The sequence below is a fragment of the Aedes aegypti genome, chromosome 3 (assembly GCF_002204515.2).
Source record: "Aedes aegypti strain LVP_AGWG chromosome 3, AaegL5.0 Primary Assembly, whole genome shotgun sequence".
Lineage (NCBI taxonomy): Eukaryota > Metazoa > Arthropoda > Insecta > Diptera > Culicidae > Aedes > Aedes aegypti.
Window position 1 is genome coordinate 363572072 of NC_035109.1, and position 13612 is coordinate 363585683.

A 13612-nucleotide genomic window follows, 5' to 3' on the forward strand; every position below is an offset into this window, starting at 1 on the left:
TAAACCATGTTAATTGATGCCGATTGGTGGCTCTCTCATTTGGTACAATAAAGCAATAACCATCCAATCGCTCCTCAGTCAATCAAACAAAAATTATTTTCAACAAACAAGTAGGAGACCTATCCGTATCATATGTATTGCCTTTCGTCCATTTCGTCGTCGTTACCTGTCTTATGTGACAATGCAATGGCTTATTTGACGGATGGTCGTTGATCGACAGGCTATACTATCAACGGCGATGGTGATATCGCTATCGTTATCGATAGAGGTCGTATTCAAACTACGCGCTTGATTTCTCCAAAAGTGTATCTATCAAATCGTAACGAATCGTACAAGAAATATGGATTTTTATTTCCATTTAAAAATAATTTCCGTTACGTAATAAATGGTCGACCCTAATGATGGGTTCCCCTTGTTTGGTTTGGATGTGCGATAAGGTCGTGATTACATCAAACACGACCGATGAATCCCTGTGGCCCGATAAGACAGCACCACATTTTCTCTGCAAAGGGTATATACGTTGCATATATCTGTGGATGATTGTTATATTGATTGAAGTTTTGATAACGCTGTTAAAATCAATGTAAGTGCTGCAAACTATCAATGAACCACTAGCGTGTTTAAGGGGGGAATAATGCCAGGGCTATAAGTCGAGTCAAATTACAATGCCCATTGTTCAAGCAAGGGGCATTGTAGTTTCAAAATGTTTAGTGATATTCGATACGATTCTTATGGAAAGCGATCACAAATTCTTTCTTGGTTCATCTTAAAAATGTGAGAAAAAGGAAATTACATCTCAGTGGGCATCGCACCTTCGTGCTGTGCGTACACGAATTCTCTCTGCTCTTGGAAAACTACGCTAAAGCAATAAAACAGCACTTCTCAGTGCTAAAAAACAGTACTTCTCAGTGCTAAAATTTAAAACGGTACTTTTCAGTACTATTTTTTCTACTATTGATCCCTTTACGATCCTTGTTTGGACCCGTACTTTCGATGTTTCGTTGAACCCGTTAGAGAAAGCTAGCGGTGTTAATCCTTCTTAAACACCGTCTTGGTAAAAAAACCTCTTCGAAGGTCATTTCTGCTTTCGTTTATTCACTAAACATGGTTGCAAATACTAACAAAAGGAAGAATGAATCTCTGAATTCACAACTTCCTTCCAAAAAAGTGGGATTTAAAACTGTCACTAAACGTGTCAAGAATGGAATAAAGGACGTTTTTTCGGAATGAGCAAATGAGCATTCAGTTCGATGCTCTAGACAAATTTTCCGAACACCAAATCGAGGCAGTCTCTAGCCTAGACTCTTTGATTAAAGTGAGGAAGCAAAGAGTGCCACATATCATGGTCAGTTGTTCCGAATTTGGGAGATTTAGGCAGGAGATCTTGAACTCCATTAGGGGAATCGAGGTCTCCTTCCAAATCGCAAAGAAAGGAGACTGTCGCGTTTTGCCGGAAACTCATAAAAATTGCGAACTTCTTTACAAACATCTTGAAGAGAAGAAGCACAAATGTTTTACTTATGACGACAAAACTGAACGTTTGTTCAAAGTCGTCTTGTTGATATATAGTGAATGTAAGTCACCTGAAGAGATCAAAAATGGAATAATAGTAGTTTACGGAACAAGTTGCAGAATGATTATTTTTACAGCACGAGTCGTAAATTTATATAATAATTACGACGAGTGCTGCAAAAATCGAGTTCTGCAACGAGTTACGTACAACATTTTTTTTTGCAATTTCGTAGAAGACCACTTGAGGGTATCAGAAATTATATCGGAATGCATTCGCCATCATTTCAAAGTTTCTGAAAAAATGATGTGTAATGATTCATTACGCCAATCTGTCATGAAACGGCCAACTTTCCTGCACTGAAGTATGCAGTGTGGGAATAGTCATTACCAAATTGAAACCAGTACTGTAATGATTCAATACGCAACGCTTTCTCATTACGCTACTGTTTTGAGTTGCGTAATGAATCATTACACAACAATTTCACAGAAATTGTAAAATAGTGATGAATGCATTCCGACATAATTTCTCATACCCTCAAGTGGTCTTCTACGAAATTGCAAAAAATGTTGTACGTAACTCGTTGCAGAACTCGATTTTTACAGCACATTCACACATTTAGCACATTTAGCAGCAATTTTACAGCGATTTTTTTAGATATGTTTTCTTTACATGCGAAAATGGAAGAATTCTCCTAATGCATCCAAAACTCAACTAATAATATTCCCACCCACATAAACCAAAAGCTCTTTATTTGAAACCTTCAAGTAGACATGTTGTCACGATGAGAGGGGTTCCAATAAATACGTCAGATGAAGTTAAGTATCTAGGGCTCATGCTAGATAAAAAATTAACATTCAAAAATTACATTGAGGGCATTCAAGCAAATTGTAACAAATATGCAAAATGTCTTTATCCCTTAATTAATAGAAAATCAAAACTATATTAAGAACACGCTTTTGATCTTCAAACAAATTTTCAGGCCACCTATGTTGTATGCTGTACCAATATGGACTAGCTATTGTAACACCAGGAAGAAAGCTCTGCAGAGGATTTAAAATGAAATTTTGAAAATTATTCCGAAGCTTCCTCCCTGGTATAATACCAATGCGTTAAATAGAATATCCAATGTTGAAACATTGGAACAAATGTCAAATAAAATAGTTAATAATTTCAGGCAAAAATCGTCGCCAATCTTCTATTGCCACGATTAAGGTGCAAAATGATGCAAATGCCAAAAATGAGAAAGCAGTTTTCGCCCTTGAAATCAACAAATCGGAAAAGAGTTTTTGGCAGCACTGTTGCGCGCCGCAAGTTTAAGTTCTAGAGTGCTGTAAAAGTGCAATTTTGTATAGGAAAAAAAGATACAATAATTCGGTCCAATATGTGAATAGTGTTGCGCTAGGCTCTGATTATCGAAATAACCAGATTAAAAATAGTTAAAAGGCATAGTTTGCTAAAACAAAACGGAAGAAAATAAATGCACATATTTTTCTCGCTTTCGGTCTTGTTCTCGTTGCACACCACGCCACCAAATGATTGATAGAGCAGGGGCAAAGGGAAACGACGCGGCAATGATTCATTGCAGTTGGGTGAAAAAAGATGGAGTAGTGAAAAGTTGCCTTCCAAAATAATACCGAAAATAAAGAGTACCGTAAAACGGGGTAACTTTGATAATGCGGGTAACTTTGATAGTGCGAGACCCACAACATATTAAACGAAATAACGAAGTTTCTGTTAATCAGTTAAGCAAAACGAATGCAAAAGTAAAGAGTATTAGTATGACACTTCATGTTAAAGCTATTTTCATTGCAATCAAGTGCATTTGAGGCTTTTTATACGAATATTAAAAATTGACACAATTTTAGCATTTCCGAAACGCCTGCAAACAATCTGTTCTACGATCACTATTTGATGTAGTTTTGAATAGTTGGTCACTTATCTTTGACAGCCTAGTTATCATAGAACTTGAATACGGTCTCAAATCTCTTAGCGAAAAGCATTTTCACAAACTGGGACCATTTTTGTAATCTAAGTCAGAAATTTCCATATAACGTTAAACGCCTAGAGGTATGCAATGCCCTACAAATGTTCGTTATTAATTCAATTTTGTTCGATTCATACTCCATTATCAAAGTTACCCCAAAACAGAAAACCAACTTTCGATTATATGAAAAATTATATATCCATTCATAATAAATCTTTTGGAAATCTTTCGACTGCAATCGATAGCTAGGATGTCAGTACTTGTTTTAAAAATATAAATTATTATTCTTTGAAACAGCATGCATAAATATTCAAGTTTTCTTCGAAAAAACTATCAAAGTTACCCCGTTTTACGGTACCTATGAAGTGAATTCCGTTAAAAATGCAATGATTTGGAGGAGTTTACGCATAAATTGCGTCATTGGAGGCGGAGAGAGTGCTGGCAGAAAGTGTGAAAAGTGAATGGTGTTGTTTTCGTATATATTAGTTGAGTCGGGGTTATCGGTGTGAGTGGGCTTGAGACACAAAAGTATGTGTGTGAAGTATACTATTATTGAATGTGTGCGCGGTGCAAAAGTGTGCTCTCAGCATCGAATCATGGATGCTTCTCCGGTAAAGCAGTATACACTACCCGCCATAAGTGTTGAATCGCTTTATCGAGTTTGTGACACCCGTTAAAAATTTCATTACTTCAGGATGATTTTAAACTTTTTGGGGTGGTATGGTATTGATGATGGGTGTTGTAAATATGCTACATTAATTCAGCAATGTGTGTAAACATTAGGTATTGTTTTAGCTGCGTGTATTAGGTATTGATTTGTCTGCTGATTTTATAGTGTATGGTGGTCTAGGGTTCATTCAACGCGATACTATGCGAACGAAAACACGTTCATGCCTACAAAGCAAAAGTGAGGAGTTTCTGATGTGATGTACGAAAACATACAGTGGAGGACATACTATGAAATTGGCGACATGAACAGGACGACAATTTTCAACGTTTCCAGCTAATTTGGTGAGATTTTGCCATATCATTATATAAAATATCATATTTATAACAATATTTAAACTACTGAATTTATACTTGGGTTGGGTGGGACCAACAGGGCACCCAATTGAAGCGATTTGGATAGGGAGCTTGGGACTGCCTCCTCCCTGTTGTTAACATTTCGTGAATAAAGGGCGGGCTCTTCGACCCCATCTATTGGGTTTATTCTGTTAATCGAGGGCTCGATTTTACCGTTGTTTGTGAAAACTTTTTTCTGGAAGGAGATTCTCTTAAATTCCCGCGGGTTTCGTGCAAGTGTCTCTGCTTGCGGTCCGCCCATCCGTTTTTGGCCCTTCATACAGTGGACTGACTGATTACAAACTATGGTACAATCTTGATCAAATCGCTTCTCAGATTATTCCAGTGCTATAGGCAGCTGCCTTGCTACAATAGATGGTAGTACCTAATCATCATCATCATTGAAATCAACAAATCGGAAAAAATAAAAACACACAGTCTTTTTATTTTGGAAATAAAACAGCTGTGTGTTTTTATTTTTTTCGATTTGTCGATTTAAACGGCGAAAACTTTTTCACTTTTGACATTTGCTCCATTTTTACTAGGGCCTTAATGCGTTATTTTAGGTTAAGTTAGCTTAGGTAGATTGAAAGCGTCTTTTTTCTCATTGAACAGGTGAAATCAACTCATGGACGAAAAAAAAATCAAAAAAGTCAAGCTGCTTCGATTGAACCTCATTTTTTGTTTCCGATTATCACAAAGCGGTTGAGTATCAGCAGGTTAAAAGGAAACTGCCAATGTTGCGGCCAGCGACAGCTTAAAGTGTACATGCAACCGAAACGAGAGGGTAAATAAAACATGCGAGTGTTTTCAGAGCTTTACATTCTCCTTTGAAATCTAATGGTCACTCCGATCACGAAACGTCAAAAGTTCATGGTAAACAAAAAAAAAACAGCTGATCATAGCTGTCTCATGGATTGCCTTAAATAGCCGAGGGTAGATTGAGTATTTTCGTCCATGAATCAACTCACCTGTAAAAAATCTGAACTGCAAAGAAATGTAATATGTTGTTAACAAAATGTTAATATAAACTTAAATTTGTTTTATCAAATTAGTATGATAGTGTTGTCTAACACGTAACACCTAGATATAAGAATTGAAATCCGAAGTATCGATTTTTTTTTCACTCCGGATAATCGAATCCTCCGGATAATCGAATCACTAAAAGAAAAGTTAATATCTGCGATAAAGGATCTTAAATATTTTTTTTTTTGTTGCTTTATTTATATGATGCAGTGGCGTAGCCAGAAATTATTTCTAGAAGCATTGGGGGTCTTGAGAAGAAAAAAAAAAGTTTGACCAGCATACACAAAAAACACCTTTTTTATCGGTGAAAAATGATTTTATGATATCTGGGAAATTGTTGCTCCAAAAATAACTTGATACTTTTCAGCAAGCTTCTGTGTGATGAAGCTTTGGAAGAACAATTGTTTTTTTTTTTTTTTTTGAAAATAAAAAATATAGATTGTCGAATTTTCAGCCAATTTCTAATAATTATAAATTTTGATAACCTCCAAAAATCGACCGTTCTAAACGCTGTGCCTTATTAATTTGATTATTTTGATGGCTTTTTTTAATATCACAACATTGTACTACAGAGGCGCGTCCACGTTCGGGTAGGACAAATGTTAGAATTTTTTTTGTGTACAGTGATGCTAAGAAAAAATTTAATTGTGGGCTAGAAATTGAAAGTTACTATATTTGAGGGACTCAAACACAAAGCGGTGTAAGTGACATTTCGGTCGTTTTGAGTTGAATTGAGGTAATTCTTCTGTTTCTAAACGTTTTAACGATATTTTTAAGTGACTTTTCCGCTCAACTTAAAAAAGTATAATTTTTAGAAGACTGGTTTATTTTTAAAACCTCAATAAACACAATCTAAGTACTTATACAGGCTTATTAACAGGCCACTGCCCCAGCAAACGTTACCTCTAAATTATAGGTAAATTGCAAGAAGATATGTGTCGTTTCTGTAAATTAGAAAGCGAGAGCATTGAACATTTGTTGTGCAAGTGTATTGCACTATACCACAAGCGTTGCAAACATTTATATAAAGGCCTGCTAGAGCCTAATGAAATTCGAACCTACCATCCAAAACAGGTACTAAATTTTATCCGAAATGTAGTACCTGATTGGGATGCACGCCAATAGCTGTGGAGATAGTTACTTCATATAGTAATATATTTCTACAGTACGGCAAAAACAAAGAGGATAACACCACAATAGATCAAATTAATGGTCGCAGTGGTATCATGTCCCTACAAAGGAAAAAAATGGCTCTTGTACAATTTTTGTAGAATGAAAATTGCTGAAGAACTTCAAAGTAGATTATCACAAAACTAGTTTTTTGACACTTACATTCCTTTGCTTCTAACCCCTAAATGTCATGCCAACCTTAACCACAAGACTAAGAAAGCTTTTCATCAGGCTGGTAGCGACCGAGTGCCTTAAAAGGAATCAAAAAGAGACCGTGAAGAGATCAAACAGGAACCAATAAAACAAAATAAAATTTAATAGGAGCTTGACATCATATCATCAGAGCAGACATTACTCTAATAACCTGGATTTTGGAACAGAAATGTAATTTCTCTAAACAATATTTCAGAAATCATCAGGATTCCTCCAAAAATTCTGCGAGAAATTTTTCAAGAAAGTCATACCTCTTCCAAGGCAGAGACTTCTTGCCTTTACTACCAGTGTGCTTGTTCTAACCTACTTATTTTTTCTCTAGACAAAAAATGGATGAACAGCAAAAAATCTGTGAATTTGAGTAGTAGTTTTTTTCTTTGCACCGAAGATACCCGGCCATTCGCAGAAGTTTTCAAGCTTCGAAAATGCTTCATCTGCAAAAAAATCTTTCGAAAAATCGTCATAATCTATATAGTTCTATGAATGATGCCACAAAATATCAGTAGGAATTTGATCAAATTATTTTAAGGAATTAATTAAGAATTACTTCCAGAAATTTCTATGGCAATTCTGAATCAACCAATACAGTGTGCTTTAGGAGTTCTATAGGAATTGCTCTGAAGATCGTCAAGAAATTCAGAAATGCTTTGTAAAATTATATCAAGAGAAATTGCACTTTCAGGAATCGGTAGCACCATCACACTGGTGCTGTTTATAACACGATAAGACTACTTTTAGATTAACCCATTACTTCACCCAAAGATACTTCAATAATCTTCTGATAATCATCTATAGATGTTCCAGAAACTTCTCAATAATTATTTCCAGTAATGCTCACGGCAATTTGTCCCAGAACTTATACAGGATTGGCCGTAGATATATTTAAGAAACCATTTATTGATTAATTCAGAAATGACATAGAGGATTGCTCAGTTTGTTTTTCTAATGATTAAAGAAGTTTCTTGTAGCAATTAATACAGTTAGTTCATTATGGAAAACTAACCACAGATTACAGATATTTTCAATCGTTCTTCTCACGAGCTAGAACTTCTGGGGGTCATGTACAAACGTACAAACTATATCATACTTTACTAGGCATGAGAATACAATGGAAAACCTTACGACGTTGATCATGTTTCTGCTGATCTAGTGTTTTATTTTATTGAATCGTGGGTAGGACAATCCTTTGACTGTACTACCCAGGTGTTTTCGTGCGTAGTACATGTCCTACCTGTCCTACCCACTTCCCGCGCCACTGTTGTACTATAATAGTTGAACGATGTACAGAAAACCGATTGCGATTTCATTAATAAATTAAAGTGTCCACTTTATAAAATAAACCGTCCTTAATAAAGAATTAAAAAAGCACAAGAAGAAATGACCATCTAAGAGTTTTTTTTTTCTCAAGACGCTGTCCAAGAAGGATTACCACCGCTAGCTTCCGCTGACGGGTCCAACAAAAAATCGAATGTACAAAGAATACTGCTTTTGTAGCACTGAAAAATACTGATTTTGATGCGGTGAGGGCCGAACGAGTTACCTTCAATGATCTATTGGTATATTTTCCTGAAAATGCAAAAATCTTAACAATTTTAGAGCACGATTTTTTGCTTATTGCTGTATAACAGTTCAGTTGAAGCAGCGAATGCTTTTAAAAATAAAAGCTATCTGGAATACAACAACTAGCGTCCATACAGTTATAACGCAAACGTTATGCAGCTACAAATCTTAGCTGATCATATTTCGTCAGTTATCGTTTTTGCTTATTTAACTCAACACCGTAAAGTATGAAGGTTTCTTCTGCCGTGTCGCGGCAAACTGAATTCTTTGGGGTACGTTGTTTTACGACGGTACAATCCGCACATTTCATGTCCCTGAATGAAATTTCATCCATTCCCTTACTAAATCACACTTCACTAAGCAGTTCAATCTATCGAGTTTACACACAATTTTCTAGGCTGCTGTGTAGCAAATGTATCGTTTTTTGCAACAAAATTCATCTAGATTAGTAACTGTAAAATGTATGTGAAAATCATTCAAATTTTACTGGACACAATACAACACTATTTATTCTTGTTTTCGTATTCGCTTGATCCATTCATAGAAGTGCTTTCCATATCGCTTCGCCATTTCTTCAAGTACATATTATCACTGATCGCTTTCATCCGGCTGCGACATTCCTGCTGTGACTAACAGGATATCACTCATCCATGCTTCAATTGTATCAACTCGCACTCTTGATGCGTATGGCCTCGTTCCTTAAGTTCTTCAACGTGTAATAGGTAACGCACTCTTCAGGAAAAACACTAGGAACCCCCACGGCCGAGATCGAGGACACAACACAACACCCTCCCCGAATGATTGCACTTTTCCAATTAAACTAATCCATCAACGGTGTTCCATTATCGGTCTACCGTCATCGTTTTCGCGTAACAAGAGCAGCAACTACACTTGTTGTCTATCTAGCGGCGCAGCTGCGGACAAGAAGTAGAAGAAAACATCTACACGACACTTCACTGATAAGGAACGCCCCATTCAATCCGTCGTTCGATTAGGCGAATTGCGATAAAAAATAAACTGTTGGTCCGAAACTCTCTAACATCCTCAGCATTGACTCCGCCAATGCACCGATGAAACTATTTAAATACGTATGCTTATTGTAGAGATCAACAACCTTATCAGATATTGATCGATTTTGGGAAGCTTCTGCGAATTACATCCATCTCGAACAAAGACACCTCAACTGCATCAACGCAATTTTATCCGTTTGGGGTAATTCCAGTAGATGAAGCAGTACACGATAAACTTCTACTGAGGATGAAACAATGTGCTATAAATTGTTTCTTTTCTTTTTATTGAAGAGCAATAGCGATATTTGAAATACGAACGCGAACAAAAAAGCCGGTTTCGTCTGGGTATCCTACCCGTTGCGCGGTCAACTCAATACTGATAGCAAGAACGACGGCCTTTCGGAATGACGACGACGTTTATCATATCGTTCGCTTGGTCGTCGTAATCTAAAGTGACCAGACGGCTCGGATTGTGCGCGGGACAGTCTCGAATTTAGATTGTTTGTCACACACTATCCAGCGTCTCGGAAAACGTCCCACATTGAACCTTCAAAAGAAATCATAAAATTTTGGCCAAACAAGACTCTAATCTTGGTCTTAACAATATTCTGATCGCAATTATCTAGGGATTCTTGTCAGAGTGTACAGGGTGTCCGCAAATTATCCGGACAAACTTTGAAGACATCTTCTTCTTCTTCTTGGCATTAACGTCCTCACTGGGACAGAGCCCGCTCATCAAGCTTAGTATTCTCATGCGCACTTCCACAGTTATTAACTGACAACTTTCTTTGCCAAAGTTGCCATTTTCGCATTCGTACATCGTGTGGCAGGTACGATGATACTCTATGCCCAGGGAAGGTATTTTTCTCGAATTTTCTAGAACAATCTCACAAATTTCAGTAAGTTGATCGAAAGTATTTACCATTTGATGACTCTCCATGGTATTAACTCCAATTTGTTAAAAATGTCGAATGTGACTATTATGCAGTTATGGGCAGTATACGGGTTAAAAGTTTACTGGTTAGTTAGAAGGCACGGTAAATGGCTGGGCATGGCGTACCATTGCACAGTGGACTTTTCTGGCAAAAAATGTCTTTAAATTCAATATCTCTGGATGCCGCTGGAATAAAATCAATCTTTTTACCGCAAAAGAAAGATTTTTTCATGGGCTAAACGATAGTGAGGTGAGTGTTCACTGCACGTTATTTTTTCGTACGGTTTTGAACTATTAAAGGTCATTTTACCCTATTTTCAATGGAAGTGATACATTCATAATTCAATATCTCTGGATTCCGCTGGAATAAAATCGATCTTTTTACCGCAAAAGAAAGATTTTTTCATGGGCTAAACGATAGTGAGGTGAGTGTTCACTGCACGTTATTTTTTCGTACGGTTTTGACCTATTAAAGGTCATTTTACCCTATTTTCAATGGAAGTGATACATTCATAATTCAATATCTCTGGATTCCGCTGGAATAAAATCGATCTTTTTACCGCAAAAGAAAGATTTTTTCATGGGCAAAACGATAGTGAGGTGAGAATTCACTGCTTGTTATTTTTTCGTATGGTTTTGACCTATTAAAGGTCATTTTACCCTATTTTCAATGGAAATGAAATATTCATAATTCAATATCTCTGGATTCCGCTGGAATAAAATCGATTTTTTTACCGCAAAAGAAAGATTTTTTCATGGGCTAAACGATAGTGAGGTGAGAATTCACTGCACGTTATCTTTTCGTACGGTTTTGACCTATTAAAGGTCATTTTACCCTATTTTCAATGGAAGTGATACATTCGTAATTCAATATCTCTGGATTCCGCTGGAATAAAATCGATCTTTTTACCGCAAAAGAAAGATTTTTTCATGGGCTAAACGATAGTGAGGTGAGTGTTCACTGCACGTTATTTTTTCGTACGGTTTTGACCTATTAAAGGTCATTTTACCCTATTTTCAATGGAAGTGATACATTCATAATTCAATATCTCTGGATTCCGCAGGAATAAAATCGATCTTTTTACCGCAAAAGAAAGATTTTTTCATGGGCAAAACGATAGTGAGGTGAGAATTCACTGCTTGTTATTTTTTCGTATGGTTTTGACCTATTAAAGGTCATTTTACCCTATTTTCAATGGAAATGAAATATTCATAATTCAATATCTCTGGATTCCGCTGGAATAAAATCGATTTTTTTACCGCAAAAGAAAGATTTTTTCATGGGCTAAACGATAGTGAGGTGAGAATTCACTGCACGTTATTTTTTCGTACGGTTTTGACCTATTAAAGGTCATTTTACCCTATTTTCAATGGAAGTGATACATTCATAATTCAATATCTCTGGATTCCGCTGGAATAAAATCGATCTTTTTACCGCAAAAGAAAGATTTTTTCATGGGCTAAACGATAGTGAGGTGAGTGTTCACTACACGTTATTTTTTCGTATGGTTTTGACCTATTAAAGGTCATTTTACCCTATTTTCAATGGAAATGAAATATTCATAATTCAATATCTCTGGATTCCGCTGGAATAAAATCGATTTTTTTACCGCAAAAGAAAGATTTTTTCATGGGCTAAACGATAGTGAGGTGAGTGTTCACTGCACGTTATTTATTCGTACGGTTTTGACCTATTAAAGGTCATTTTACCCTATTTTCAATGGAAGTGATACATTCATAATTCAATATCTCTGGATTCCGCTGGAATAAAATCGATCTTTTTACCGCAAAAGAAAGATTTTTTCATGAGCTAAACGATAGTGAGGTGAGTGTTCACTGCACGTTATTTTTTCGTACGGTTTTGACCTATTAAAGGTCATTTTACCCTATTTTCAATGGAAGTGAAATATTCATAATTCAATATCTCTGGATTCCGCTGGAATAAAATCGATCTTTTTACCGCAAAAGAAAGATTTTTTCATGGGCAAAACGATAGTGAGGTGAGAATTCACTGCTTGTTATTTTTTCGTATGGTTTTGACCTATTAAAGGTCATTTTACCCTATTTTCAATGGAAATGAAATATTCATAATTCAATATCTCTGGATTCCGCTGGAATAAAATCGATTTTTTTACCGCAAAAGAAAGATTTTTTCATGGGCTAAACGATAGTGAGGTGAGAATTCACTGCACGTTATCTTTTCGTACGGTTTTGACCTATTAAAGGTCATTTTACCCTATTTTCAATGGAAGTGATACATTCGTAATTCAATATCTCTGGATTCCGCTGGAATAAAATCGATCTTTTTACCGCAAAAGAAAGATTTTTTCATGGGCTAAACGATAGTGAGGTGAGTGTTCACTGCACGTTATTTTTTCGTACGGTTTTGACCTATTAAAGGTCATTTTACCCTATTTTCAATGGAAGTGATACATTCATAATTCAATATCTCTGGATTCCGCTGGAATAAAATCGATCTTTTTACCGCAAAAGAAAGATTTTTTCATGGGCAAAACGATAGTGAGGTGAGAATTCACTGCTTGTTATTTTTTCGTATGGTTTTGACCTATTAAAGGTCATTTTACCCTATTTTCAATGGAAATGAAATATTCATAATTCAATATCTCTGGATTCCGCTGGAATAAAATCGATTTTTTTACCGCAAAAGAAAGATTTTTTCATGGGCTAAACGATAGTGAGGTGAGAATTCACTGCACGTTATTTTTTCGTACGGTTTTGACCTATTAAAGGTCATTTTACCCTATTTTCAATGGAAGTGATACATTCATAATTCAATATCTCTGGATTCCGCTGGAATAAAATCGATCTTTTTACCGCAAAAGAAAGATTTTTTCATGGGCTAAACGATAGTGAGGTGAGTGTTCACTACACGTTATTTTTTCGTATGGTTTTGACCTATTAAAGGTCATTTTACCCTATTTTCAATGGAAATGAAATATTCATAATTCAATATCTTTGGATTCCGCTGGAATAAAATCGATTTTTTTACCGCAAAAGAAAGATTTTTTCATGGGCTAAACGATAGTGAGGTGAGTGTTCACTGCACGTTATTTATTCGTACGGTTTTGACCTATTAAAGGTCATTTTACCCTATTTTCAATGGAAGTGATACATTCATA

The 13612-nt window shown here is 36.0% G+C and overlaps 1 protein-coding gene across 10 annotated transcripts in view; it reads right to left on the minus strand.

Moving 5' to 3' along the window:
• The window catches only part of LOC5566871 (phosphatidylinositol phosphatase PTPRQ), a 30691-nt gene extending 20769 nt beyond the window's left edge, over window positions 1-9922 (minus strand). Inside the window, exons 1-2 of one of the 10 annotated variants that reach the window (XM_021854766.1) lie at window positions 9686-9922; window positions 8509-8534 (exon numbers count right to left, since the gene is read on the minus strand). The gene's annotated coding sequence lies outside the window, so the exon portion shown is untranslated. Of the gene's footprint in view, window positions 1-8508; window positions 8535-9032; window positions 9362-9642 lie in introns of those variants that run through there. The other 9 variants (XM_021854764.1, XM_021854770.1, XM_021854767.1 and 6 more) reach the window with 9 other exon arrangements.
• Window positions 9923-13612: the final 3690 nt, after the last annotated feature.